Source organism: Sphaeramia orbicularis, chromosome 1 (genome assembly GCF_902148855.1).
Source record: "Sphaeramia orbicularis chromosome 1, fSphaOr1.1, whole genome shotgun sequence".
Classification (NCBI taxonomy): Eukaryota; Metazoa; Chordata; class Actinopteri; order Kurtiformes; family Apogonidae; genus Sphaeramia; species Sphaeramia orbicularis.
The window spans coordinates 27,473,285-27,498,190 of NC_043957.1; the positions used below are offsets into that span (position 1 = coordinate 27,473,285).

Consider the following 24,906-nt stretch of genomic DNA (forward strand, 5'->3'; position numbering starts at 1 on the left):
GGAGTTTCTATATTTGTCTATTCAGATCAGTTCAAATGGAAATAGAAAAATACAGTAGATAATGGAGTTTATATACACTGTAAAAAAAAAATTCTGTTTTTACGGAAAAAAAACTGTCAGCTGTGGTTAACAGCACGATACTGTAAAAAAAAACAAACAAAAAACCCCCCACATCAAACCTTAAACATGCAAATTTGACATTGGCTTTCAGTTATATTTACATGTTTAAAATGTTAAATTTACTCTTTTATTACTTTTTTATTTAAAAAAAAAAGTATGAGGACAGGCTGTTATTTCAATATTATGGTCTTGCAATGAAAACAACACATTGTTTTTCTCAAAACAGTAGAAATACATCATTTCTACATGTCTGTGTAGGTTCCCATTTGCCCAGTAATATATATATATATATATATATATATATATATATATATATATATATATATATATATATATATATATATATATATATATATATATATAAATTAATATATTTACATTTTCTCCTCCCAGCACATACAAATTGTGTGTAAACGCCCCATATTGCATATTCATTGTGGCAAACGTACTAACTGGATGCAGATGCGCAATTTTGCACCTTTGAAAGATTCAACCTTTAGTGCGCACTGATAGTAAATCAGTTTGTAATTTTTTTTGCATGTGCAATGAGTTTGCACAAGTTTTTATACACGCAAACCTTTAGAAGATCCGGCCCTTAATCATTAACACAAAAATGTTTTCAAATAAATAACTTTGCACTGTATTTTCACCTACAGTTTTTTTATGTTGCAATTGTACAACTTTTTGGTGTTAATTCTACAGACATTTTTTTTTTTACAGTGTACAGTTTAACAACACTCACTTCTATAATATAGTTATTAGCCTACATACTTTTAGTGATCTCTAAGCTATTTGCTCATTCATTATTCAGGGATATATTGTATATAGAAATACAAGCTACAGCTTTTACAATACAATAGTACTTTGTTGTTACCTTCAGGAATTTCTTGTGTGATTTTTTTTTTTTTTTTTTTTTTTTCTGTTAAGACCATTTGTCTCCATCAGTGAACTGAAAATACCTGCCTGTTGTTTTACTTTTTATATCACACTGTTGAGTTCTTCTTTCCTTATATTATTTTCTGTTGTTATTTCAGTGATGGCCAAAGATTTTGACAAGTGACTCTTGACATAAATGTGATTTGTTTTTAAATAAAAGTCTTTGAAATTTAGAAAATGCTTATAATTTTTCATTAGTGTACCTCAGGGAACAAAAAAAAAGAAAAGAAAAACTGAAGCTGAAGTAGCAAAACTGGCAAAAAGAACTTGGTGTCACTACCAAAAGTTTTGGCCATGACGTTTATTAGCTTCTTTTGTCCTGTGTAGCTGAGTTTGCACATTTTGCATCCTGCATATTTCTTTTAGTGTGCAGCTCATTTGCTTCTTTGTGCAGTTAGATTTTTATTTATTTATTTAATTTTCATGGGTTAATGACCAGAACCCTCCCATTAAATAGAATTATACACCACTAACACACAACACATGAACAAATCTTTGCAGTTGTCCACACAAATAACCCACATGTCCACCCAAAGATGACACAAAATGGCACCAATAAATTATAGTAGATAAAGTACAAAAGAAGGAAACAAAATCGTATTAAACTCCATATTTTGTATAATGCAACATTGACATAAATAGTTCTTTTTGTGCAATGCTACAAAACACAATTATTTCAAGACTCAATACTGTTCAAAGAAGAAGCTAATGAACCCCTCGAGAGCATTTGGCAACAGCGGGGAGCAAAAACTCCATTAAATGAGGAAGAAATAAGAACCTCGGGATGTTCAGCCTCGACCAGTTGAGGTAAGTGGAGAGAGAAGAGAGACGAGAAAAGAACTGAGAATGAAAATAACAACAACAGCTGAACAGCAGCAGGTTGGAGGCCAGAACCTGCACATCAGAAATAAACAACTCCAGAGCTAGAGATACCTGAGGAAAGAACAGGAAGAGGAGGACAGGAAGGAAAATGCACAAACTGGAGAGAGAAGACGCCAAGTTAGTGACATACAATGGTGACATGCTGTAAATAGAAACATAAAGAGAAACAGAGGAGGAGGAGGAGAGGTGCTCGGTGCATCACAGGTCCTGCAGCAGAACTGAAGGGTCACCTGAGACATCACCGGGACCACTTCTGTGGAACCAGCTCCAGGACATGAAGTGGAAGCTGTGCTTTGGAGCCTCTTGTCCACATACAAACAGCATTTTAGATCACTGAAACAGAAGAAAGAAAAAGAAAAGAAAATCCTGTTGGTGTGTGTACGTGGGGACAGGGAAAACAGAGATTAGCAAACAATGGTTTCACACCTTAAATAACACATTCCTATTGTTTCTTTCTGTAATGAACACACAAATATGGACACAGCCAACAATGGATGCATAAATTAACCCAACTCAGTATAGCTTTGGTTCAGGACTCATTCAACACAATAAATCACAATAAATGTCACAATATTCATTTTTGTACAAAGTAACATTTATTTTTGGCGAACGTCTTGTATTGATGTCATTCAAACACTATTAAAGGGGTCATATTTTGCTTTTTTAAAATGGAATTATGCACTTTAAAACATTTTCCTGTGGTTTACATAAACTGTAAATGCTATGCTTGGATCTGAATTCTTCATTAATTCAACTCCACAGGTCCATCTTCAATCCTATTTCTGAGTTTTTTTAAGTTAAGAGAAGGACATTATAATTTAAGAGGGATGTTTGAGTTTGAAAAATGTAAAGTAAGTACAAACGTTAAATATCACAGTGTTTCAGTTATTGGTGTCAAGCTATGGAATGAATTGAAGGATGAAGTGAAATTGTGTAGCTCACTGTTGAGTTTCAAGAAGAATTTAATTTGTCAAATTATGAAGGGCTATGAAAGTAATACAATTACAATATGACTTATAACACTGAATGTAGTATAATTTGTGTTTAAGCATTTATCTGCTGCAACTTCAGGTGTGGACTCAGAGTAAGGATGGGAATAGGAGAAGCAGAAATAAGCCTCCGGCTTCAGCTTCCTCCTTTTTCAGTTACAAAATGTGTTAATTTTATGTTTGTTTTTTTAATATGTATGTGTTTTGTTTTGTTGTTTTTTTTAACATGTATGTGTTTTGTATTTTGTATTTAACTGAAATAAACATTCATTCATTCATTCATTCAAGTAATGACATCAGAAAGGTCGTTTTTGAGCGCTGGCCCTTTAAATGCAAATGAGCCACTTCAGGCCCCACGCCCTCTAGGTTGTTGGATGTGCTGCTCTGTCCCGTTCAACCAGCAACTGAACATCTTAGGTAATCGGCTTGATATTTTCAGTTTTTACTACAACCGCTGCTGCTGACAAACAGTTATGGCACACTCGGGGAAATGTTCAACGAAAGTCTCGACCTTATATGTGCAAATGTCGTGACGTAACTAGTAATAAGACAGAACAAATTAAGAGGGAACTGAAATGGGTTGTATAAATCCACTTGATTTTAGCTGGAATGAATATAAAGATAGCTTTCCAGCACCTTGAGGGTTCAAAATTCAAACATTCTTTCAGAATGTCAGCCTGGGGCTTGTTTCTGCACTAGATCGTTAAATCGTTAAGCCCAGCGCAACGCGAAATGCGTCTATTTAACGCATTTTGCACTATCCCGCTTCTGGGCTCGCTCTTTGTTCATTAACAACTAGCGCAAAGTGCGTTTGTGTGTGAGCTCATTAACCCCAACACAACGCAAAATACGCTATCCTGTTTCTGGGCTAGTTAGTTAAAAGTGAGCGCTTGCCCAGTTCCTAGCTAAAGAGCTGATTTTAACACAAACCTCAGAGGTCCACGTTAGAGGGAGGATGTATTCTTGTAGATTCATTTCACTTTGTTTCTTTCATGTATTTCCTTTGAAATATTATTTACATTTGAAAAAGAAGACTTTTAGCACAAGTTTGACAATATCTTTAAGGATATCAGATTTTTCCCATGGACATTTTGCGGCGATAAAAACAAATTTACCAAGTGAGGACTGATCCACTCACTGAATTTTATTCTGTATCGATTTATGGATAAATATAGATTAGTTCAGGACAAAGTGTGTGTGGCTTGAGAGATGAATGAATGAATGAATGAATGAACGAGAACCGTATGGGGCAGATCCAGTGAAATGTGTGTGTGTCTGTGCACGCACGTAATGAGATATGAGCGCGTGGATGAGAGGAACGGAACAGCGTTCAGTTTTTCTATACAGTCTGTTTGTCCTGTTGTTCGGCGTGGTTACAACCAACAGTGACTGTTTAGAGATCTGTTAATAAAGTCACCAGTGTGGAATAACTGGGGTCATCCTTAGACGTCCAGCCAAATGCACGATATATATGTGTAAATATTTCAGTTCAGTTCAGTGTGTGTGTGTGAGTGGGGGTGTACATGCAGACAGCTGAGGGGGTCCATCTATAGTCAAATGAGGGTGAGGAGGTCCATCCAGACAGGTGAGGGTAAGGGAGCAGGCCACAGATCTGGGGTCACAGATATCCTCTAATACTTCTTCATTCTAACCATAGTGCTGTCAGATCAGGTGACTGGAAACAGCGGGAGCGGAGGCGTTGTTCTGGGTTAAATAGTGAACGCACATGTTTAGCGCACCCTTCAACACAAATAGTGAGCGAACGATGGCTTAGCGAACGCAACGAGCGCAGAAACAGATTTTGGGTTCATTAAGCCTCTGTGTTCGCCAACCCATCGTTCGCTCTCTATTTGTGCTGAGGGGCGCACAAACGGCTGCGTTCACTATTTAACCCAGAAACGTACCCCTGGTTCTTAATAGCATTGTCCAGTCTTTATGCTCCCTATCAAACTGATGGTTGTTTGAGAAATGAAAAGCTACTCACTGCATCAGTTAGGGTTAAAAAATATATTCAGCTGAAACACATTAATCACTGTTTTAATTATCCACTGGAAGGATCTGAACTCTTTGCTTAGATAAATCCACATGAGGACTTACAAGGTGAATTATGCTGCCTTCTAGGTTTGCACCCTAGGTGGTACAAATAAAAAACAACTATCCAGATAAATCGCGCCATCCTGATAGAGTGAATTTGATTGTAGTTGGATGAGAAGTATACACACATACCATTCTGACACCCTGTTGGTTTGTACACAATCCATCGCACCTGACTTTTTGCTTATAGGCAACTAGTCATCATATCTTTGTGCATTCTTTCTCCGATGGCACAAAGGGCCTTTTTTTATGTAATATCGTTATTTTTAATTAGTCATATAGTTATATCGAGAGTCAGGGTTTTGAAACTCTCAGAGCGGTAGGTTAAGTTATTTTGTATTTTTTAATCCTTTTTTTTTAAACTTTTTTTTCCCCTTGTGTATTGTTTATTTCTGGGGAAGTATTCACATTAGCCTTTTTTGGCTTCTATCCTCTCCTGCACAGTGATGTTACTTGTTTGAATGTTGTTGTTGTTTTCTTTTATTTTTCTCTTACTGTTTTATGATGTGCAAATAAATGAATAAAATAAATAAAAAATCTTCCGCTCCATGAAATGAAACACGTTAATTAGGGATGGGAACTGAGAACCGGTTCTGTTTGAGAACCGGATCCCAGTAGCTTGATTCCTTGGAATCGTTTGCCTGCCTGCTTAATGATTCTGCTTATCGGTTCCACCTTTGTTGCGCATGCGTGATGATGTCACGCATACGCTGCATTGTTTTGGTCAGAATGTAGCCAACATGGTGTTGAGGCAGAAACGGTCTAAAAAGACCACACGAGGTCCACTTGTAACACTTGCAAAGCTTCCATTTCTTCAAAAGAGTGGAATCCCTTCGATACGTTCAAACATTTGTCCACAGCATGTGATTCATTTACAGGACTGTCACGTATCTGATACTCTACTTAGCGGTGCTTGTGAATGTAGCAGCAGAGTGAACACCAGGCCATCATCTGGGCCCCATTTTGGTTCCGGTGCGGGCAACAAACATCGTACCCCCTCAAATACAAGTTTCTGAAGGTAGGGGAAAGGAAATGAGGTGCACAACAACTGGAGACGGGCAGAGTCAAACTGGTTACACGTAGTGGAAATGCAGCAATAGAGGAATTAGTGAAGCATCTTTAGTTTCACTTTCACTGTACCCCCCCGGCATCATCTGTTATTATTATTTGTACAGGGTGGGGAAGCAAAATTTACAATATTTTGAGGCATGGATTGAAAGACAGTGTATGACCAGTGAGTTTATTGAAAGTCATGAGAATTTGCCACAAGAAAATTGACATAATAGAAAATGTTTTTATTCTATGTGTCCTCCTTCTTTCTCAATAACTGCCTTCACACGCTTCCTGAAACTTGCGCAAGTGTTCCTCAAATATTGGGGTGACAACTTCTCCCATTCTTCTTTAATAGTATCTTCCAGACTTTCTCGTAATAGTTTTGCTCATAGTCATTCTCTTCTTTCCATTATAAACAGTCTTTATGGACACTCCAACTATTTTTGAAATCTCCTTTGGTGTGACGAGTGCATTCAGCAAATCACACACTCTTTGACGTTTGCTTTCCTGATTACTCATATGGGCAAAAGTTTCTGAAAAGGTATGGATAATAGTGTTAGGTATGATTATGACATCAATATATGTTTGGTTTCAAAACAATTGACATAGTGCCTGCTGAGAAAAAACGACTAAATGTTCATTGTAAATTTTGCTTCCCCACCCTGTACATACTATATATGGTATATTTTCTGTGCAGAGATGGAAATATAAAAGACAGTTTATGCAAACACACCTGTTTGTACTCTTTTATTCCTTCACCCAATGAGAATGGATGAAGAATCGGATCGATAAGCAAAATCGATAATGGAATCGGAATTTTTAAATCCTTATCAATTCCCATCCCTAACGTTAATGCTCAGTAGTACCCATATATGGTTCTTTAATACATTTGCATTGGACTAAAATGCGTTCATTTTCAAACAGTCTAGTGCATCCCACATTTTTCATCATTAATATTTTACTATAACATTATGGTCATTATGGCCTTTAGAAAACTGTTTTTTGGGGCGGTGGGGTAGTGCACTATAGGCCCCTGTGGCGCTGTCTAAGCTTTTGTCCTAATGGCATTTTTTCCCCTTACATTTTGTAGTTTTGAAATCATTACTTTTAGACTTTTACTTAAAAAGCCTGAGTTGATACTTTAACTTAACTACAGAAGTCTTTTTAAAATATCTCTACTTCTACCTGAGCCATAAATGTGAATACTTTTGACACCTCTGCTTGTAAAAGGAGGCTTTCTCCTTTGAGTGTCTGAGCATCTGTAGTAGTTTGTGGCTGTGTTTTCTGTTCTAGATGTGCACAGAGATACTGTGTAAAATGAAGGTCATGTGGACAAAAGGGTGAAAAGTATCCATATCATGTAGACAGGGAGAGAGTTGAGATTTAGAAACTCTCAGAGTGGCAGGTTAACCTGCACTGAGACTGAAGTGTTTTATCTGGACTGCACAGGACTCTGAGGTCTGTCATATATAATGTGGCTTTATCATTAAGGGCCCTGTACGTCAGGACAGGGGTTATAAATTCTGTTCTAGATTTTACAGCCAGAAAAGTGAGGTAGTATTTTGTTTCTGCACTAATTATAACATACGTACTGTAATTTTAACATCTTTTTTTTTTTTTTTTTTTAATAGTTTGATCCCCATTAACTGCTGCACACCACAGCAGCAGCTCTTTGTGGGGTCATTAACATAAAAACAAAGCATCACAATTTCCCACAACTTACTCAACATACAAGATGTACATACACTCAACACAACATGAAAACCAAAATTCAACAAGCACACAATGCAAAACAATTATAGTAACAATAACAACAACAACAACAATAATAATAATAATAATAATAATAATAATAATAACAGAAAAAAAGAATAAGTAAATAAACCCCCCAAAAAAACCAAACAAAACAAAAAACAGCTCCACAATAAACAAAAGAAAAACAAACCATGTAGATCATGTCACTGTAGGATGTGCAATAGCTCAGTTATTCTTGCGTAAATATGAAAATTCTCAACCTTTTAGAAAAACTAACTGCTTGAATTTCTGAAATTAAAAATTGTAGCAGTGTATTCCATGCCACCATTGCTCTATATTGCACACTTCCCTGTATTTGATTCGTCCTACAGGCAGAGAACAGGAAACGTCTGTCCCTTGACTGACGCGTGGAATATTGATGGACATCACCAAATCATATGCCATAAGAAAGAGTATCATTTAGTTATCGACAGAGCACATGAGGACGTCTGTCTCTTGCTTCTCCTCCCAGTGATGTGAAATACTAATGTGTGGATGAATTTACTGAATAGTTCCACTATGAAAACTACAGTTATGGAAAAAATGATTAGACCATCCTTTTTTTCTTCAATTTCTTGTTCATTTTAGTTCCTGGTTCAACTAAAGGTACATTTGTTTGGACAAATATTATGATAACAACAAAAACAGCTCAGAGGAGTTTAATTTCAGAGCTGATATCTATCCATTTTCCATGTTTTCTTGATAATAACCAACATCACTTCAGTTCTTACATCAATATCTGTGGCATTGTACTGCCAAAAACAGTGCTTTTAGACATTCCATGTTTTCATTTCTGTGTGTTTTAGTCACATGACACACACAGGAGTTAATACTTGATTGCATAACCATTGTTTCTGATGACTTTTGATGGTGTAAGAATTTTTTCCGTGACTGTATATTGATGGAAGTTGATGCTTCTAACAGGTTGCTCATGAAACCAATACATTAGTTTATTTCAAAATGCACAAATTAAAACAGAAGCAGTCATGAAAAATGGCAATGACTGAAGAATGTACCCATGACATTTACTTTCCATCTAATTTCATGCTGTTGTGTTTACAAACAAAAAAGCACAAAAACACTCAGTTGTAGTTCATTGTCAATGTAGCCTACACGCTCGTATTTGACTCACACCCTGCTCTGAATGATATAGTTCCGTAACACCAAACATCCTGTTGCTATAAACCAGAGCTTGCAAAATTAAATCACGACAAACCCCTTAAATCATCCATGTAACGTTGTGTGTTAGTGTGTGTCTGCCTGCTGTTTCTATGGGTATGATAACGCCGGGTGAGAGCTGGGAGTAAATCTTTGTAGAAGTTCTTGGTTCACCTTCCTGGCACTAACTGCACACCTGCTGAGCATAGATTAGACCTGAATTATCTCCGGAGCTGGCCTCTGCTGCTGCCTCTCTTCCCTTAATCTTAGCTTTCATCTGAGACTTGTTATTGCTGTTTTCCTCCCACTGAAGGTGCTTCTTCAGGACTCAGTGTCTCTCAGAAGACTAGAGGATGTGGATAGCACGTAAAGCTATAAGAATTTTTGTAATACAGCTCTAGCATCTGCACTACAGGAAACTGAAGGGTTTGCACATTAAGCAGCTTTAATAGAATAGTTGTCGGAGATATGGGCCTAATTCTCTCCATCCTCCATGTCTGCCTTTGTACTGGACTCTGAGCAGTGCTGGAAGTTGTGTTTTATTTGTTCTCTTCTCTGTGGTGAATCTGTATGCTAGGTGGTGAAATGTCTCCGAGATGCAACAATCAGGGTTTTGCAGAAGTAGAATAAGTATCTTAAAATGGAATATCACTGATGATGCTAGATACAGGCATCTCTCTACAAACACCATTAACAAGTGGTGCCAGGCACAACAAACCCCACCCCTCGTACATATTGTAGCTTATTTTAGCATCGATCCAGCTGATGTCATCATGTCTATTCGTGTGCTGATGTCAGCATATCAATTACCTCTATATATGCGCCAAGTGTAAAGTAAACTGACACAAGATGTATGGTTTTTATAGACATTTGAAATTTCACCCATTCTAAGAAAATAGGAGAAAAAAAGATAAAAAAAAAAAAAAAATCATTAAAAATTTATCTTTGAGCTACATCTCCCAAAATGTAACTACATCTATTCTGGGTCACTGGCAATCTATAAATCCAATTTGGTATGAATTCAACCAATAGTTTTACTGCTGCAGACATATGAAATTTCGTCCATTATAAGTAAATAAGAAAAAAAAAAAAAAAGATTGTAAAAAATCATTAAAAAATTTTAATTTTGACCTACTTTTTCCAAAATGTAATCAGATCTATTCTGGGTCTCTAGCAACCTATAAACCAAATTTGATATGAACTGAGTATCAGCCAATAGTTTTGCTGCTAGAGTGACAGTAACAAACACAGAAACAAACAAACCGAACCAAAAACCATACCTCTTGCCTCCCCTTCGGGGGGGCGGGCTAATTTTTCTTTTGCTTGATTTAGATGTAATATTTTAGGCCTAATAGAAGGTTTTACTTGACAGGTGTGATTGACAGGTGGTTCACCTGGGCTTTGGGAATTTCTGTTTCTTGGTAAATTTCTGTTTATTAACAGGTAAACTACACAAATGTCACAGAGATGATGTCATAGTATCTGTCTCTTTCCACAAGCTGTACATCAGGGTGCCTTAAAACCAAAAGCCCTGGTTCAACAGTACCATCTTCAAACTGTTGAAAACCAAGAATGCAGCAGAGATCCAGATCAGACCTGAGGAGAGGGATTACTGCTGCCAAAAATAAATATAAAATGCAAATTGAACAGCATTTTATGAATAACAACAGATGCAGCATTCGGAAGGGGATCAGGACAATTACCAACTACAGACACATCTTCTCTTGCTTCAACACCACCACCACCACCAGCAGTGGAAGAGGGACACCTCCACCTCCAGATCAACACCCCCCATACCAAGGCATCTGGTCCGGTTGGGGTCCCAGGATGCGCCCTGAAGGCATGTGCGCATCAACTCACAGCCGTCTTCACTGACATTTTCAACCGGCCACTGAGGGAGGCTACAGTCCCCACCTGCCTGAAGGCCACCACTATCATCCCTGTCCTGAAGCGCTCAACAGTCATGTGCTTGGAATGATTATCGCCCTGTGGCGCTAACGCCAATAATCATGAAGTGTTTTGAAAAACTGGTGTTGAAACACATCAAGGCCTCCATCCCTGCTGACCTGGACCAGTACCAGTTTGCCTATAGGACCAGTAGGCGCACTGAGAATGTCATCTCACTCCTGTTCCACACTACCCTCACCCACCTGGACAACCCCAATACCTACGCAAGGATGCCATTTGGTGATTTCAGCTCTGCTTTTAAAACCATCAACCTGGAGCTGGTCAACAAGCTGCTCTCACTGGGCCTGGACTACAACCTCTGTAGATGGATTAAAGACCTCTCCAACAGATTGCAGCATGTGAGAATTGGGGACCATGTCTCCTTGGATATCATCCTCAACACCAGCGCCCCCGAAGGCTGTGTCCACTATACACACAACTACACCTCCATCCACAGCACAAACCACATATTCAAATTGGCAGATGACACAGCCGTGGTGGGGCTGATATCCAACAACAACGAGGCAGCCTACAGAGAAGAGGTCCAGGCCCTCACATCCTGGTGTCAGGACAACGACTTACTCCCCAACACTAAAAAAAACAAAACAAAAGAGCTCATCATTGACTTGAGGAAATACCAGGTCTCAACCCACGGCAGTCTTGTGATCAGTGGAGAAGAGGTGGGACAGGTGGGGAGTTTCAAGTACCTTGGTGTTCATCTCTCAGTGGACTTGACATGGGAAGTGAACACCAGGGAGGTGGTGAAAAAAGCCCAGCAGAGACTCTTTTTTTCCTCAGAACTCTCAGGAAAACCAGGCTCCCACAGAAACTCCTCAACAACTTCTACCAGTGCACCATAGAAATTGTTCTGAGCTATGGCTGCACTGTGTGGTTCTGCAGCTGCACCACGGAGGAGAGGAAAAATCTGCAGTGGATCACAAAGGATCATCGGTGTCCCACTTCCATCCCTTGAAAACATATACACTACCCAGATGAGAAACAAAGCCCAGAAGATCAGGTTGAAGTGTACACACTCTGAACAGCATCTTTTTGACTCCCTCTCTTCCCTCCGGCAGGCTCAGGGTCATAAGGTCAAGGACAGAAAGACTGAAAAACAGCTTCTTCCCCAAGGCTGTGACTGCACTCCGCACATTCACACCCTCAGCTGGTGTTCTGTTTTTTTCTGGGCACATTTATGTATTTTTTTGTATACTCCTATTTTAAGTTCACTTATTTTTATACTTTAAGTCTATTTCGTTTGTATTTATACTTTTATCTGCCATGACAGGGATTGCTATCAGATAAAACTTTATTATATAATCACATGCAAAGACAATAAACACAGTAAGCATCGTAAGAGTCATCATCACAAAGCAGCAGATTTCCATTACATGATTTTTTTTTTTTTTTACAGTGTTACATGTGAATGTAATGTCCAAAAATGTCATAGTGAAGATGACTTGCCTCATTAATCATATGACTCTTCTGTCCTACATGCATTGTTACAGAACGGGTATAAACCAAAATGACACTTTGCTAATTCTGATGGGAGATTAGTTTTGTCACAGTTTTGCTGGTAAATTTATAAAATGTCCAAAGAAAAAAAAAAGTAGCCAGGACCTCATTAATTATGAAGGCTCAAGTGTCACGATGAAGAACTTCATTCATTCATTAAAAGATGATGACACTTGCGTAGCTGTGGTAATTCACAGTGAAATTAAAGTTTGCTGGCACAAGCCATATGGAGCCTGTAACTGAAAACCTGCAGTGTTTAATTAAACGTGAGGATCACGTGTATTTTGAACAGACTTGATGACAGTTTCTTCTTAACAGTGCACAGTATACACCCACATACTTGATTCATTTTCATAAACAACTCCATGTTTGAATCAAACTCTGTATTTTTATAATGATTATTTTTTAAATATTTTTTTTTAAATATCTGCTGCTTTGTGTCTATATTAGCCTGTATCATATAAAATTCTATCTATCTATCTATCTATCTATCTATCTATCTATCTATCTATCTATCTTTCTATCTTTCTATCTATCTATCTATCTATCTATCTATCTATCTATCTATCTATCTATCTATCTATCTATCTATCCATCCATCCATCCATCCATCCATCCATCCATCCATCCATCCAGTTCAAGATGTGTTTTTTAATACGTCTCCCATCTGTCACAGATGAGGTGAAAGTGTTGTGTTGAGTGCTAAAGTGTTGTTTCGGTGTTGGTTATGTGTTGTGTACCAAATGACACAAGAAATGCAGCTCACCAGGTGTTTCATACCAAACTAGATGTTTTTACACTATGTTACAACAAACTTTGACATTCATGGTTCATACAATTATCTTTAAAATCATGTGTAAATGGTGACACTGGTCAAACAGGGTCAAAAAGTTATGTCCCTTGGGCACTAGCACCTCTCTGTATGGTTTATGATTGTCTCTGAATGTTTGTAGATCAGGTCCTTTTATCCAGACCCCTTCATGAACAGCACTGTGACATAATGGTTAGCACTTCTGGGTTCGATACTTACTCGAACCGGAGCCTTTCTGCGTTGAGTTTATCTATTCTCTCTGTGCTGAGTGGGTTTCGTGTGGGTGCTCTGGTGTCCCCCACTATTAAAAACAGGGATATGTATGTTTTTTTCATATTGGGTCATCAGATTCGTGCCTTTCCTGGATACGCTCACACTTTTCCCGCAGATGTTGCGTTCACAAGCATGTACCATGGCCCGTGTCCGAGTATGAGTGGGTGTTACAGGGCCGAAACAGTAGGTGGTGGTATGGAAGGAATTCTGTAGGTATCCAACAAACGCGGAAGTGACAAACCCTTATGCCATTAACCGAGCGACTGTTCTGTTCATTTAGTCTACAATGGCAGCAAGACAGGCAATACTTGTCTGTCTGTTAGCCTGTTTGAGGCAAAGTGAAGAAGAGCGATCTTCATTGTCCCTGATCTATCACTGAGTGGTTCGGTCGGTAAGGAGAGCCCGTGCTGCATGGATCCAAGGTTTTTTCAGGGGACAACCGGAGCGCCGTCTGTGGTCTTGTGGTGATTAAGCCACTTCCGTTGTAGGAGCGGTGATTAGGTCACGTCCGTTCTCGGGCACGGATCACTTTCACACTGCAACATATCCTACTGGAGTCCACACAGTCCGCACCCAGGACAAAAAAAAAAAAAAAAAGTATAAAATTAAGCGGACTTTGGGGTCCAATGTACTCGGATACAGACTTGGGTATGCAGTGTGAAAACACCCATAAGTTCACTCTCCTGCTGGTACCCCTGACCATCACCAAGAGGTGTTGGTCCTTGAGTGCCTTCAGTGGTGTGTGCAATGTGCTACCTGCTAATGCTAATGCTAGGTACTGTGGTTAACCCTATTTACTGTGGTTAATTCACTTTATTATTACCTAGGGGGGAAATAAACTGAGGTAACCTTCTGTGGTTGAATTCTAATCCAATTGCCATACCTCTGTTTATGGTAAATGGTAAATGGACTGTACTTATATAGCGCATTTTCTACACTTCATGGTGCCCAAAGTGCTTTACAAAGCCTCACATCCCCCCATTCATGCACACATTCATACTCCAGTGGGTGGTTGCTGCCATGCAAGGCACTGCCAGGCCCTACTGGGAGCAATGTGGGGTTTGGTGTCTTGCCCATGTGGACAATTGGAGCCAGGATTTGAACTGCAAACCCTTTGGTCATTGGACGACCCCATCTACCAACTGAGCCACAGTCATGTACCGTATATATACAGTATTTCTATATATTCCTTTCTGAACTGCACCAAGTCTATTTCATGTCTGTCCATTCTGCAAGATTGATCCATCCTGTGTTGCTCCTCCTTAAATTTATTTTAAGCAAACAGTAAATACACAGGTGCTGTGAGCTTTGGGTTAAAGCTTTGGGTTAATTACCCTTCTGTTCACTGAATCTGCTTCCTCATTACCTTCAAAAACCATGTGATGTCACAGTGTATTAGAGTTTCCAGTCTGCTAGTGTAACTGCGTATTAAGCATGGTAATAAAACCATGTATCAGGGTTTATACTGGCTGACCAAGCACATCTGCTCAGTCTCCGTTGAACAAAACAACAAACATTGAACAATTAAAGAGAGCACATGGGACAGAAATAATGTGTTTGGGTTCATGGAGAAGCTTTCACCTTGTTTAACCCTGTTCAGACAATTGTAAACCCATACTGAAAACACATTTGATACTTGACATTCATTTGCACTCTAAATCTGGATGATGTCATTTGATCTGAGTCCTTTTGTTACCATTATTTAATTCTTTTATTGTGGACCATTACGTGCACATTTAGGTATTTTAACAGGATCTTACATAGGAGGTCATGTCATTGTCATGTATAAACTAGAAGCACTCGGAGAGCGCAGACCTCCGCCAAGGCTGATCAGTGCCCCCCCCCCGATCACCACCAAAATTTAATCATTTCTTCCTTATCCCATTTCCAACAAACCCTGAAAATTTCATCCAAATCTGTCCATAACTTTTTGAGTTATGTTGCACACTAACGGACAGACAAACAAACAAACAAACAAACAAACCCTGGCAAAAACATAACCTCCTTGGCGGAGGTAAACATACAGTGATTACATTGTGTGTTAGGTTTAACAGTAAAGGAATATAGAGTGTTGTTTTTGCGTGGCCAAAGTTGTTGATGCACTGGTATTATATGTGTTTCTACTTCGCAACCTTGACTCAAGATATTGCTGTAATGTTTTGTTGATGCCATATGATGTTGTTTTTATGGCTTTAATTTGCTGGAGTCTGGTTTCAGCTCTATACCCATCACTAAGGCAATAGATCCAAAAATAAATACCATGATTTCAGCTTCTTTTGGCACAGTGCCACAGCTGAGCTCAACTAATAGCAGGTAATTGTACCCAAAGGAAGACTGGAGTCAAAGCAGGTGTTGCTTAAAGCTGGTTCAAAGTTCAGGCCTCTGGTCGACAAACAGCAGGCAGGAGAAAATCAAGCAAGCAAACAGGACAATGAAACAGCAAAAAGGGATTTAAGAAAGGGATTAGAACAGAAACACAGATGGTTGCCCTGCCAAAACAATAAAAGAACATTGATTACATGGTAGAAAGAAGGAGGGAGATGTTGACCACATACACCAGGGCTGATGAGTAACAGCAGCTGAGCAGAGAGGACAGGTGAAGAATAACAGAAGTATGTGGAGAAAGATGAAGAACTGGGGGATTAGGAAACAGGTCACAAACTCACAAGAGGATGATGGAGATCTTCTTTATTTTTTAACGGTGGCTGCAAACATTAATTGTGCATTTCCACCACCCTCCGGATATGAATTATCTCTCATGGCTTACAGGCTATAATAATACACATTAAAATGTAAAAAAAAAAAAAAAAAGTATTTACCAGAACAGAAACAGAAACTTAATGACTTTATCTCCTGATGATTTGTTTAAAATATCTTTTGAGTTGAAAGTTTCTCCAATGTCCTCTATTTTTCTCATCATGTTATTTCACACTCTTCTATATTTTGTGCATTTTGTTCATAATTACATGCTTTACAGCAGTGGTTCCCAACCTTTTTTTGGTTCGTGACCCCATTTTAACATCACGCATTTCTGGCAACCCCAGAATGGAGACTTTTTTTTTTTTTTCCGCTAAAAATAATTTGTATTTGATCATGTAATAGTTTGCTATACTATGTTGCAAATAAACATTAATTTTAGATGACATTTAGTCTATATAATGTATATTATTATGGACGGATGCAGAAAAACCAGGTGTAGATTACTGAGCAACGTGGGAATTTTATTTTCCTTGGTCAGGATATGTACAGTCAGTGCAGCTTGGATTTACAAGGCTGACAATTAATACTGAAAAAACTCAAACTATGAATTATGAAAGAGCAGCAGCATCTGAAACTGACCACAATGAACATTTGACAGATAAACAGTACCACAGTGCTTCAGTTTCAGCTTTACACTTTGTCATGCCTTTTATGAATTGGGATTGTCTCTCTCAACTCACCATGTATTTTTTATTACTAGAAATTCCAGGTGTCCCCACGCCTGCTCACTGCTCTATAGTTTCTGGAACATCACATCTTTTACAGTTTCCTGTTTCATGCTTTCCTATTAAAAAATAAAGTCTCATTTAGTCCCAAATGTCCTAATCTGAGTGGATGATGGAGGTGATCTTCATTCCATGCAGTCCTGTTACACTACTATAGAAAGGTGTCCCAGTTTGCTTCTCTGCTGTCTCCTCTCTGACCCTGTCACCTCATCAGCATCATTGGTTTCACCTGGGACCCCCCTGCGCCTGTCCTCTCCCTCACCATTCCACACCTAATCAGCCAAACCCGTTCCACCTGAGCCTAATCAGTAGGCCAGTATTTATGCAGCAGATTCATCCACCCAGTGCCAGACCGTCCTCATGTCCTGACAAATGGTCCTGCATTCATCCTAAATTGTCTTTCCTGTTTCTGACCCCACCTGATTTTGACCACCTCTCTTCGCCTCAGCCCTGGTAACCTGACTTGTTTCTTTTTTCTGTCTGTGACCTAAAGTTCAGTGATTCTGGATTTTCCTGGTTTTGACCTGACCACGTCTCTTTGCCTCAGCCCTGGTAACCTGACCTTCTTACTGTCTGTGACCCCAATTCTGGATTGTTGGACTTCCTGAGCCTTATGCCTGCGACCACGTGGCATTTCACCAATCAGACACAGCTGTTCCAAGGTGAGCCCCTGACTCAGTGCTTCCATTTGGCCTAGTGATCACATCTGAGGTCCGGGTTCAAGTCTGGGCTGCACACTTCAGTTACATCATTCCATAACTCTGCCACTGTTCAAGACTGTCAGTCTACATTTGAGCTTTTGTCTGCCCACATATTTAGACCTCTTCTTAAATAAATGTACCTCTAATCTACAAGCAGCTGTAATGTGTTTAGGTCCTAGCCACACTTGTGTTACAGAAACTGATATTTCCCCACCTCTGTTTTGAATAATGTCGTGCACACCAGGGCCCTGTTCCAGGAAAGTGGGTTATGTGAAAACTCAAAGTATGTTAACCCTGAGATGAGCAAAATTCGGGGTTTTCTGTTCGAGAAGGGGAGGCAAGTCAAACTCTGAGTCTGTCAGCATGGTAATGTCCTCCATGAACATAACCTCACTGGCAGGTTTTCTATAAGAAACCCTGAGTTTCATCTGTCTCCTCCCAAGTGAAACGTACTGGAAGACATGGGTTGTCCATATGAATGCAATCCTATACATTTTGAAGCGCAATGAACACAAAATGTGTTAGGCCGGGAGAGGATTTTCAGATCTCGGTTAGATGCATTTTCATATCCTGATGAATATCTCATCGAACGGTACCGATTTTCGTTGCAGTCGCTTCAGTGCCTTAATAATATTCTTGGCCCATCCATATAACTTATTACACATCGAGAACATGCACTGACATCACAGACAGTTTTGTGCATTGTGCTGCTTTTTTTTTTTTTTTTTTTTCCTAATGGAAGATTTCTCTCCAATATCCACAATATTGGAGACGCAGAACATTTTAGCAAGTCAGCGGTGTGTTGTATTACAAAGCAAGTCACCCTGGCACTGGAAAAACACGTCGCCCATGATGGTGGTGTTCCCCAGGCACAAACTTCTGAGGAACATCAGAGGAATTCCACAGGACTGCAGGTGAGTGAGAAATAATTTTAGAAAACTATTAAATTCTAAATTATAGGCATTTAAAATGTTATATATAATATTGAGGCCTTCTGCTATAAACTCAAACTGAGATCAGTGATAAGTTTCATTTTGCAGGTCTACCAAATGTCATTGGGTGTGTGGACAGAACACATTCCTGTCACTGCTCCAGCCAAAAATGACAGGTCCTTCTGCAGCATTAACGTCCAAGTATCTTCATTACTATAGTGAAAATGACTGTATGCATTGCAATATGCAGCAGCTAATAATGCCATTCTCTGCACTATCAAGCTCATTTGTGATGCTGCACACATCTTCACCAATGTAGAAGTCAAGTGGCCTGGCTCTGTACAAGACTTGCGCATTTATCGGGGGTGTAGCCTAAGCAACAGATCAGTGCGTGGTAAGTAAACGTTTTGTGCAATTATCCTTTTTGTGTCCCTGATATAAACACACTCAAACATATCCGCTTTACTTACAGGAGCGACTGATGGGTACCTACTGGGAGACAGTCCATGTTGGGCCCCCAACAGTGTTTGTGGCCCACTGCAGGACTAGAGCCCAGGTTGAGATGACCATAGGCCAGGGATTAAAGTTCTCCGTCACCACGACGGATTTCCGTCAAATGGAAAAATTGAGGGGGGAAAAAGTCATATTGAAGTAACTTCCCCACGTGTTTCGCGGAGTCCAGTCGGCACTGCGATCCTGTCCTGGGTCTGCTGTCCTAGGTCTGCTGTCCTGGGTCTGCAGGTGTTTAACACAGGCACAGGGGGCTGATAGGTTTAACAGTGATGATAATAAGATGACTTCTTTATTTTTATCTCGGGAGGAGAGATTGATGACTATTTCTCTTTGGAAGGAAACGCTGCTCATTCTGTGCCTCAGAAACACATGGACAAGTTCAGCTTTACCGAAGTTCAGCCTCCAGACGCTAACTTTAGTTTAGTGCTAACAAGTAGCTTTCATTATGAAAGAACCACAGCGAAAAGGGAAGAAGACAGAACTGATCTACATGTACTTTCATGTTCGGGTTCATAGCTTATCTCCTCTTGCCGGTATATGACTAGTGTGTGTGTTTGTGTGTATGTCCCCTTCCCGTGCGTGCGGCTGTGCGCGCCGTGGCCTTACGCGGTTACGCGCCCGACTGCATAAGTGCTTTATTTTGACCCGTTTAGCATCTTATTTCTATCTGTGTGGTACAGTACGAAGATAAAATTGAATGAATGAGTAACACCCTTGGTATTTGCAAAGCCACTGTATTTTAAATACCCTCAGAGAGTATCTGGAACGGAATATAATTTCTGTTTCAGTTTTTCACTCATTTTTTTGCAGTGCGGTTTTCTTCTAGTTATTATTTTCACTTGCTTCAAAGGTTTTCATACCCTTTAAAATTTACCAGAGAGCACCAAAATTGACCTGAAGCTTTAAAAATTTTCTGGGGGAGGACCCCCAGACCCCCCACCAATACCACTCATGACATTTTTTCTACCCATGTTACTGATCTTCTACACCTGTACACTCTCCCATTCATTGGGTTTTACAGTATTGCCAAATTTGACAATATAAACTTGTACGCTATAGTAGTATTGTATTGCATCATTTTTAATAGTGGCCAATGATTTTGACCAGAAGAAAATTTTCAGTCAGATGAGAAATTTTAATCCCTGCCATAGGCATGCTCAAATCCTGGTTCCAGTGCCTGCGAAAGCTCAGGGTGACCCCAGAGAGGGCAGGTGACATAATTGTGGCATGTGTTCTCCATAACATTGCTGCTATTGGAGGAGAGCAAGACCCCGATGATGACCATCCAACCCAGAGAAAACACCTATGTAAAGATGCTTTTATGTCAAATATCTGAGTATAGTTTTAATTTATTACAATATTGATTTTATATACCTAATATTTGGAACCAATATTCGCTTTTAAAGTCTTTGAAAAGGTTTGTTGAACATCTTTATTTGTGCAATAAATTGGATACATTTTTCAAATTGGATTTTATATTTTGTTATAGATGAAAGTGAAAAAATAATAGACAGGGATAGATGAAGTTGTGCTGGGAAAAAGATACCAAACATGTTTATAGTAAACATTTCTTTATATAGAAAATAAAGGCAAAATCAAACAGCCAAAATAGGGTCAGACCCTCAAGGATTAATGGATCTTCTTTTATTTTATTGTTTTTTTTTTTTTTGTTGTTGTTGTCCCCCCCGTCTTTCTGCCCAGTTTACTCAGTGCTTGTTCTAGTTGTTACCATTATAATTATCACCATGGTTGTTGTTGGTACTGTTTTCTTGTTGAGGGTTTTCACCCCCTCCTCTTCCTTTCCCCCCTTCACTCTTTCCTTTTCTTCTCCCCCTGTTCCTCCATGTCACGTCCTGCATCGAAATGTGGTTCAGCAAAACTCATAATAAAGACAGAACATCAAGGGGAGCCTCAAATACTTTATGAAGTTTCCCTTGGCAAAGCAAATTTGTTCAGCACCAAGAGGCAGCCAGACTACCATTCTGCTGTTATGATTCTGGACAAGTTGAAAAAAATTCAATTTACAGGATTTTTTTTTTTTTTTTCATGGAAACAGTTCTTCAAAATGTCCCCTTTGGCCTGACTTCAGAAATACTAAACTGAAATTTTCATGTGGATTAAAGGTAACACATGTATGTACACAGTGAGAATCTTCTCACCACTCTCACTTAGACTATGATGGCGCTGAAGGTAAAAGTGGCCCATGGTTTAGCTTTCATGAGGCCCACAATTGCTAGCGGTGCCCCAGAATAAAGGTAAATAAATAGTTATACATTGTGTTATAGTAATGTGATTTACATGCAAGCTTCTTCCTGGCTAAGAAAATGGACTTTAAGCAACTCTGGATCATGAATTCACCACTGTAGTTCACAAGATTCTTTAGCGCCGTAGTCTCTAAATCAAAGGATAAAATACATACGCTGCTTTTACTGCAAAGACAGCTTAGTAAACAGCCCACTTAGATCTCCAGCTTCTTATCCTATCGAACTGCTACACAAGATCAACTGCTCAAATTCCTTTTCTGCCTTTTCTTTCTGTGCATCATGCACATGGAATTAACTGCAAAACATTTTCACTTGAAACACAGTGAAATGCTTTTAAAGATACCTAACATACTGTTATGGAAAACAGTGCTGCTTTACATAAACCCCTGTAGATGTTGTGAGTTATGGATGTCACTGACATGGTCCATTGGCCTCTGTCTTTTCTTCACCTCTTGTTTATTCTTCTTTTACTGTGTTTTTTTTTATGTTGCTTATAGTGTACTTTATGTGTGAAATTCTTTTCAATGTGAAACTGTTGCTGCCATTCTGACTAGGACTCCGTGGATAAATAAAGCATATATTAAGAAATCATTGAACAAAATGTATCTTGTGTCATTTTAATAGACTGCATTTCTCATTAAAATAAATCGTCACTTTGTTGAATTGCTGAATTCCTGGTTTAATAATCTTACTGTACTTTTCTCACATACTTTGGAGATCGGAGGCAGTATACTATTAAACATTTTTGCAAAAACTTGCATCACACCTAATACCATTGTAAGATGTGGACACACAGTGTAAGACTCAGTGTGTCCACATTGACAGTTTCATCTGTCTGACAGGTGACTGTCAACTGTGATCAACCCAAATAAACACTGGCTGTCACTATCAAAGCAGAAGTACTCGACTGATCCATAAATCAGATGGTAGATTTACTGGCACTTAATACTGAAGCTTCCTCTAAAAATCCAGCTTGAAATTGTAGTTGGGAACAACTTCAAGTAGCCTGTGCTTGTTTTTTTGGCACCATAGCTATACTTATTTCATATTGTATTATTATATCATTACTAGGGCTGTAAAAGTAACGCATTAATGGAGATTAATCCATCATCATGATTAATCTGATTAAAAAATTTTGACGCCGTTAACCCATCTGCAGTGCAGAATGACTGAATGTCTCTGCAAACACATTTGGGGCAGTTTGTCCAAGTAGAGTTAGTGTCGCGCATGAACAAATGGGCAGTTGATCCGGTAGTGACAGGCAGCAGAACCAAGACACTAAACAGCACATTGGCCCTCTGGATGGAAATATGAGGACAAAAAAAAAAGATGGAACAGTTGTTTCAAGTTTTGTTGAAGGTGTTTAATAAACACGTAAAGTGCATATATATTCCCCTCTGTGTTGAGGCTGTTTGCTCATTGCAAAGTGAAACGTGATTAATCAAAATTAATCCACAGCAACACTGTTATTAATCTGATTAAAAATTTGAATCGTTTGACAGCACTAATTATGTTTATAGAGAAAGTCAGTGAATCCTCTTCAGATCAGTTCAGGCATCTTCTTGTTTATATGGTTTAACTGTCTTTGCATATAAGACTCAGTAGACTCATTCTGTGATATTTTCCCATTAGCTGCTGACTGTCTTCGGTACTTTATGATAAACATTATATTATTGCCCTGTCTGCTGCTATTGACAAATCTGTTGCTGTTTGGTTTCATTATGCACCTCCTTACTTCATAACCGTCACTGTATTGCACTTCTGCAGCTACTGTAAACAGACTGACATGTACACTTTTATTTTCCCTATTCTTTTTCTATTCCATTGTTTTTGGTTCGGTTTGTTTGTTTGTTAACACTCCAGCAGCAAAATTATTGGTTGAATTCATACCAAACTGGGTTTATAGATTGCCAGTGACTCAGAATAGATGAGGTTACATTTTGGGAAAAGTGGGTCAAAGTTAAAATTGTTTATGAATTCTAAAAATCTTTTTTTCCCCCCATTTACATATAATGGGTGAAATTTCAAATGTCTGTGGCAGCAAAACTATTAGTTGAATTCATAACAAATTGGGTGTATAGACTGTTTATAGATTCTGAAATTTCAAATGTCTAAAAAAACATCAGTTTTGTTTAAATTTACTTCAAACATGACACATACAGAGAGGCAACTGATATGCAGACATGAGCACACACATAGACATGATGACATCAGCTGGACTGATGCCAAAACAAGCTACAATATGTGCGAGGGGCGGGGTTTGTTGTGCCTGACACCACTTGTTACCTTTTTTAAAAGAAAAAAAATGCATGGAATTTAACAAGGTGAAAGTGGAACAGTTTCTCAATTCTCTGTATGCCCTGTACATCTAGTGAATTGACAATAACAAATCTTTGGATGGTTTAACTCACTGGATACACAGATTGTTCATGCTTAAACGTCAGTCCTCACTTGTAGCTTTTCCGTCTCTGATGCAAACAAGATATACCTGGAGAAAGGAATAGGACAAGGGAAGGTTTTCTGTCTCTAGTTCTGGTTGGGTTTGTGAGTGGTACAGTGTTACAGTGGTTAGCACCATCACCTCACAGATAGGGTTTAATTCCAGCGCTGACTGGCATGGGCTTTTCTTTGTGTACCTCGTCTGTATACGTCAGCCCTGTGATGAACTGGTAACACATCCAAGGTGTACCCTGCCTCCGCCTGTAGGTAGCTGCAACCCTCATGAGGAATGTTTCAGAAAATGGACAGATGGTTCTGTTTGGTCCTGATCTGAGGTTCTGGACTCCAACCTGCCCAGTGTTTGTCAGTGTCATTTGTTGTTGTATCACTGTGCTGTTCTTTTCTCTCTCCTGTGTCCTCTAACCTCTAAGCAGATGGTCGTAGCCTTGTTCTGTCCGAGATTAAAAAAAAAAAAAAAAAAAAGTTTTCCCTCCCCACTGTCACAGTGGGCTCACTCCTGGAGGATGTGTTCAGTTTCCTCTCCAAACAGTCTGTTTAAAGCCTCAATCTGAATTTGTCGAGTGTCTTGCGATAACTACATTATGATTGGCACTGTATAAATAAAACTGAACTGAATTGAGCTGTTAGCACAAAATGATGAATTGCAAACATACACAGGAGTAGAGCTATACTTTCCTCACAAGAACAATCTATAATCCCAGACAGATATGAGGAACTTCAAAATATATTATCATCTAAAAAGCAACACAGTTACTGAAGTCAAAGCCAAAAAGGAAAATTAACAACAGGCTGCCCACTGTGTGACTGTCTGAGGTAATAAACCTATTAAAATCACATCATTAAAACACAAATACATCTGACTATAATTACAAGTGTGTACTCCATTAAACTAATGTGCTTCTTAGATGTATTCTCATGGCATGTGAGATAATTTTAGCTTTTTCTTTCAGCTCAGCTCTGGTGGTGTTAACTGGTAACA

General features: G+C 39.0%; 1 long non-coding RNA gene across 1 annotated transcript; it reads left to right on the forward strand.

Moving 5' to 3' along the window:
- Positions 1 to 17,907: 17,907 nt before the first annotated feature.
- Positions 17,908 to 19,319, forward strand: LOC115419109 (uncharacterized). Its single transcript, XR_003935404.1, has 3 exons — positions 17,908 to 18,672; positions 18,799 to 19,084; positions 19,163 to 19,319. It is a non-coding gene; the product is annotated as an uncharacterized LOC115419109 (long non-coding RNA).
- Positions 19,320 to 24,906: the final 5,587 nt, after the last annotated feature.